This window comes from Hylobates moloch, unplaced genomic scaffold (assembly GCF_009828535.3).
Source record: "Hylobates moloch isolate HMO894 unplaced genomic scaffold, HMol_V3 SCAFFOLD_798, whole genome shotgun sequence".
Taxonomy (NCBI): domain Eukaryota; kingdom Metazoa; phylum Chordata; class Mammalia; order Primates; family Hylobatidae; genus Hylobates; species Hylobates moloch.
Genome location: NW_026653073.1, coordinates 453 through 7,250, shown reverse-complemented (window position 1 = coordinate 7,250; position 6,798 = coordinate 453). Strand labels below are relative to the sequence as shown.

The 6,798-nt window shown below is 35.2% G+C and overlaps 1 non-coding gene across 1 annotated transcript; it reads right to left on the bottom strand.

Annotated features, from left to right (window-relative positions):
* Positions 1-2,808: 2,808 nt before the first annotated feature.
* Positions 2,809-2,850, bottom strand: LOC116464482 (small nucleolar RNA SNORD56). The gene has a single exon (XR_004246927.1). It is a non-coding gene; the product is annotated as a small nucleolar RNA SNORD56 (small nucleolar RNA).
* Positions 2,851-6,798: the final 3,948 nt, after the last annotated feature.

The window sequence follows — 6,798 nt, the reverse complement described above, 5'->3', positions numbered from 1 at the left end:
ATGCCATATAAGAAATGAACTTTAACTATAAAAACAAATTGGTTAAAAGGAAAAGAATAGAAAAAAAGATGTAACTTGATAACACTAGTGAAAAAAGTGGGAGTAGTTATTAATACATTAAAGAAAGTATATTTAAGAGCAAAGAATATTAGCAGTGACAAAATTAGGTCATTTTAGAATCATAAAGTGATCAACTTATCGAGAGGACATAATCATCCTAAACATTTATGCACCTATGAACAAACTTTCAATATACATAAAGCAGACTCTGATACAACTGCAAGAAGAATTGAACATGTTTCTAATTATAATGGATTTTTAAACTTCTCTGTCAACAGTTGATAGAAAAAGTAGACATAAAATCAATAGAAACATATAAGATGGTGCAACACTGTCAACCAACAACAGCAGATCGTGCATTTTTTTTCAACATTACAGAAAATATTTAACAGGATAGTTCATATTCAGGGGCATAAAACTAACCAATTTTGAAATGGTTCAAATTACACAAAATACATTTTCTGAGCACAATGGAATTAAATTAGAAATCAGTAACAGAAAGATATCTGAAAAATTCCCAATTATTTGGAAGCCAAATAACATATTTTAAATAACCTATGACTCACAGAGGATATCTAAAGAGAAATCAGGAAGTGTTTTAAAGTGAAAACACAACATATGAAAGTGTATGGAATGCAAGTAAAGCAGTACTTGAGAGGGAAATTTTTAGCACTACATATTAAAAGATGGTCCAGCCATTTCATTCCTAGGTATTACTCAAGAGAAACAAAAGCATATGTCCATATAAAGACTTGTACATGAGTGTTCACAGAAGCTTTTTAAAAATTACACCCTCAGGCCGGGCTTGGTGGCTCATGCCACCTAACACGTTGAGAGGCCGAGGAGGGTGGATCACCTGAGGCCGGGAGTCTGAGACCAGCCTGGCCAACATGATGAAACCCTGTCTCCATTAAAAATACAAAAATTAGCCGGGCGGGGTGGTGCATACCTGTAATCCAAGCTACTTGGGAGCCTGAGGCAGGAGAATCGCTTGAACCTGGGAGGCAGAGGTTGCAGTGAGCCGAGATCATGCCATTGCACTCCAGCCTGGGTGACAGAGTGAGACTTCATCTCAAAACAAACAAACAAACAAACAAACAATTATACCCTCAAACTGGAAACAACAAAGATTTCCATTAACAAGTACTATAAAAGGTTAAACAAACTGATATAGTCAGACAATCAAACACTATTTTGCAATAAAAATGTATGCACATAACAAGGACAAATCTCATAACAAATATTGAGTGAAAGAAGCCAGACAAAAACAACAAGCGTATACTCTATGACCCATTTATATAACATTCTAGACAATGCAGACTTATCTATAGTGACAGAAAGCAGATCAGTGGTTGCTTGGAGAGAAGCAGCAGGGAAGGTCAGGAGGGTGGGATTACAAAAGTGGCATAAGGAGGCCGAGCACAGTAGCTCAGGCCTGTAATCCCAGCATTGTGGAAGGCTGAGGCAGGAGGATTAATTGCACCCAGGAGTTTGAGAACAGCCTGGGCAACATGACAAGATCCCGTCTTAAACAAAACAAAAAGTGGCACAAGGAAATTTTTAGGTGATTGATGTTTATTATCTTGATTATGGTGGTGGTCTTACATGCATATATTTATATATGTCAAAACTTCTCAAATTGTGCAGTTTTAAGTATGTGGAGTTTATTGAAGGTCACCTATACCTCAACAGAGCTACTTAGAAAAAAGGAAAGGAGGTAATTGACTTTTTTAAGCTTCATGCAGAGTCACTTGGATCAGAAGAAAAGAGACTCATCCAACATCCTCCTTCTTCCTCTATGGGCACTGATTGTAATATCTCTATTAGCATACAGATATTTAAAAAATTTATATAAATATTTTTGATTGATAAACCATAATTGTATACATTTATAGGGTGCAATGTGAGATACACACACACACACATATATACATATAAGGTGGCATGATTAAATCAAGCTAATGAGCCTATCCATCACCTCAATTACCCATCATTTTTTATGGTGAGACATGAAATTTACTATTATTTTGAAGTATGTAGTACATTATTATTGACTACAGTCACTCTGCTGTGCAATAGATCTCAAAACCTGTTCCTACCATATCTGAAATTTTGTACCCTTTCATCAACAGGCTCCCACTCCCTTCCTCCCCTTCTCCCACCTCAGCCTCTGGTAACCATCCTTCTGCTTTCTATTTAGAGCACACACTTGTATTTTAGTGGAATGGATTTGAGGCTAAGTAGCCTGAAAGGTTAGTTGGAAGTCTAGGCTTCTATATGAGCCACTTTTTCCCCATTGGTAAGATAGGTAAAACAACATTTTCTACCTCGTATACGTAGGCAATATTATGACTCACTATTATGTTTAAAGACTAAATTACAATTTTGAGTTCATGGAATTCAAGCAGAAAAATTCAGAGAACTTTTCTTTCTTTCTTTTTTTTTCCTGGACCAGATGCTGATTTTCTGCTAGCTTCTCTACCCAGAAATCTTGATTCCTACTCAGTACAAATATCCAGAAACTTCTTACCTTCCTACACACAAGAGCCACTTCTTTAATCGTATTTTCTCTAGATAATGGTATTTACAGGCGCCACTTGGATTGGCTGAGAACACTTTGCTTTGCTTTACTCAGAAGGTGGACTTTATTCCTCCCACCCCCACCCCCACTTTTGTGTTATTTCCTGTCAGTCCTTGAAGGGGCAAACTATCCCGCTCCTTCACCCTGTGTTTCTTCCACCCTCAGCTTCACTCAGACCCACGGTATCAACACTCAATTGGCTATTGTGAATACTGTTGGAATAAACATGGGGATGCCGATGGCTCTCCAATATAATGCTTTTCTTTCCTTTGGATAAATTCCCAGTAGTGGGATTGCTTGAGGCTTTTCAATACTGTTCTCCATACTGGCTGCACTAATATACATTCCTACCAACAGTGTATGAGAGTTCCTTTTTCCCCAGCTACTCAGGAGGCTGAGGCAGGAGAACTATTTGAACCCTAGAAGCAGAGGGAACCAGATTACACCACCACTGCACTCCAGCCTGGACGGAGAATGAGACTGTCAAAAAAAAAAAAAAGTCCCTTTTCTTCACATCTTTGCCAGCATTTATTTTTGTCTCTTCTATAATAGCCATCCTAACTGGGGTGAGATGTTGCCTCATTGTGGCTTTGATTAGCATTTCCCTGCTGATTAGTGGTGTTGAACATTTTTTCATCTATTTGTTGGTCATTTGTATGTCTTATTTTGAGAAATGTCTGTTCAGAGAATTTGCTTATATTTAATTAGATTCTTGAATTTCTTTGCTATTGATATGTTTGAATTCCTTGTATATTCTTGATATTAATTTCCTGCCAGATGAGTAGTTTATATTTTCTCCCATTCTGTAGGTTGTCTTTTCACTCACTTTATTATTTCCTTTGCTGTGCAGAAGCTTTTTAGCTTGATGTGATCCCATTTGTTTATTTTTTCTTTTGTTGCCTGTGCTTTTGATGCCTTATTCATAAAATCTTTTCCCAGAACAATGTCCTGAAGGATCTCCCCTATGTTTTCTTCTAGTAGCTTTACCATTTTGGGTCTTATATTTGGGCATTTGAGATACTTTGAGTTGATTTTTGTATAGGGTGAGAGGCAGGGGTCTAGTTTCATTCTTCTGCATTTGGATATCCAGTTTTCCAAACACCATTTATTGAAGAGACTATCCTTTCCCCAATGAGTGTTCTTGGCATCTTTGTAAAAAATCAATTGGCTGAGATATGTGGATTTTCTGGGTTCTTTATTCTGTTCCATAGGTCTGTGTGTCTGTTTTTATGACAATACCATGATGTTTTGGTTACTACAGCTTTGTAGTATATTCTGAGGTCTGGTAGCATGATACATCCAGTTTTGTTCTTTTTGCTAAGGATTGCTTTGACTATTCACGATATTTTTTGATTCCATACAATCTCTTTGGATTTTTTTTAATTTTGTGAAGAATGTTCATTGGTATTTTGATAGAGATTGCATTGAATCTGTAGGTTGCTTTTGAGCAGTACTGTCACTTTAACAACATTAGTATTTCTGATCCATGAGCATGAATGTCATCTACAGTGCTATAGAACACTAGAACTTATTACTTCTACCTAGCTGTAATTTTGTATCCAGTAACAAATCTCTTACATCCCTCCTTTCTCCCTACCCTTTTCAGCTTGCAGTATCCTCTGTTCTACTTTCTACTTTTCATTTGTTTGTATCTTCTTCAATTTCTTTCATCAGTGTTTTGTAGTTTTCATTATACCTCCTTGGTTACATTTATGTCTAGGTTTTTTTTTTTTGGTAACTACTGTAAATAGGTTTGCCTTCTTGATTTCTTTTTCAGCTAGTTTGTTTTCATAGATATAAATGCTACGAATTTTTGTGTATTAATTTTGTGTCTTGCAAGTTCACTGAATTTGTTTGTTCTAAAAGTTTTCTGGTAGAGTCTTCAGGTTTTCCTATATATAAGATCATGTCATCTGCAAACAGGAAGAATTTGATGTCCTCCTTTCCAATTTTAATGCCCTTTATTTCTTTCTCTTGTGTAATTACTCTTGATAGGACTTCACATTTACATACTTTGAATATTTAAAATGTTTACATAGATGTCAGAATCAACTTTCATTTTTCATAGTAAAAGAAGACCCTATTTGTTTTGTAGTTTTAATATTAATCAATTATTATTATCTGAGACAAATTAACAAATTAAACCATCTATTAAAATATATTATCACAAATAAATTCCATAAGGAAAATATCTACAACTGTTTTTATGAAAGACAAAAAGGCTTCTCTAAAGTTGCTTTGTCCTGGTGCTATGGCACACACCTATAAATCCAAGCACTTTGGGAGGCCATGGCAGGATGATCCTTTGAGCCCAGTAGTTTGAGACCAGCGTGGACAACAAAGTGAGACCTCATCTCTACAAAAAATAAAAAAGAAATTAGCTGGCTATTGTGGTGCATGCCTGTGGTCCTAGCTACTCGGGAGGCTGAGGAAGGAGGATCACTTGAGCCAGGGAGGTGGAGGTTTCACTGAACCATATTCACGCCACTCCACTCCTGCCTGGGCAACAGAGCTAGACCTTGTCTCAAAAAAATTAAATTAGTTAAATTAAACATAAAGTTGCATTGTAGTTAAGAAATTGGGAAAGCAGAAAATGCTTCTTTTTTTTTTGAGTTGAACAATGAGAACACATGGACACAGGGAGGCGAACATCACACACCGGGGCCTGTCAGGGGCTGGGGGGCTGGGGGAGTGATAGTATTGGGAGTAATACCTAATGTAGATGATGGGTTGTTGGGTGCAGTAAACCACCATTGCACGTGTATACCTATGTAACAAACCTCCACGTTCTGTACATGTATCTCAGAACTTAAAATGTAATAATAATAATAATAAAAATGACAAAAAAAGGAAATGCTTCTTGTTAGAACAGATTACATATCCTCATTGCTTTTTTTTTGTTTATGCATAAAACATTTTTTTTTATTATACTTTAGGGTTTTAGGGTACATGTGCACAATGTGCAGGTTTTTTACATATGTATCCATGTGCCATGTTGCTTTTTATAATAGCCTATAATAACAGAATATCCACAAGGTGGCAGTAATATATCAGTTTCATCCTCTGAAATTAAAACTTGCCTGTTCAATAATACAATGGATCTTTCTGAATTCACTCTAACACATAGAATACAGCAATTTGATTTAATAATTAGCCTTTAAATTTATAGTTTTGTATTATCACTTTAGTGTTTTGAATTAGTTTGTATTTTAATATACTTAAATGAATTAGTCCTATGCAAATTGACTAATTTGACATGTGAAGGTGTTTTTATTCTATTTTCAGAAGTTTAGCTTTAAAAAAATTTCTAAACTTCGATATCTGGTGAATGTTAATGTTTTTATCTTATTAAAAGGTGACAGACCACACAATATTCAACTGACTTTTTTTTAACAAGGATGCAAAAACAGTATAAAGGAAGGATACCTTTTTCAACAAATGGTGCTAGAGCAATTGGACATTCAAAGGTACAAAAACTAAGATTGACCTAAATTTATACTTTATATAAAATTTAACTCACATAAATCACAGGCTTAAATGTGAAATGTAGTATTACAAAACTTTAAGTTGTGTATGGTAGCTCATGCCTGTAATCTCAGCTACTACTCAAGTGGCTGAGGCAGAAGGATCACTTCAGTCCATAGTTTGTGGCTACAGTGAGCAATGATGGCACCACTGCACTACAGCTTGGGCGAAACCTCGTCTCAAAAATAATAAATAAATAAATAAATTAATTCATTAACTTTTAAAAATAGAAGAAAACTCTTGAGACCTTGGGCTAGGCAAAGAATTTTTAGGCTTGATATCAAAAACAAAATCTACAAAAGGAAAAAGTGATAAAACTGGACTTCATTAAAATAAATAAACACCTTTTTTTTTTTTTTTTTTTTTACTTAGAAAGACCCTGTAAAGAGGTTGAAAAACTGAATTACAGACTGGGAGAAATAATTTGCTTACCATATATCTGACAAACAGCTTACAGCTAGCATATGTAAAGAATTCTCAAAACTCAATAGTAATAAATAAGGTATCCATTTAGAAAATTGGCCTATGTGACCTCTGTGTATTATAACTTAAACCTCATGTGACTACAATTATTTCAAATGAAATAAACAAAACAGTAATGCCTGTTTCTAGCATATAAAATAATCAGAGAA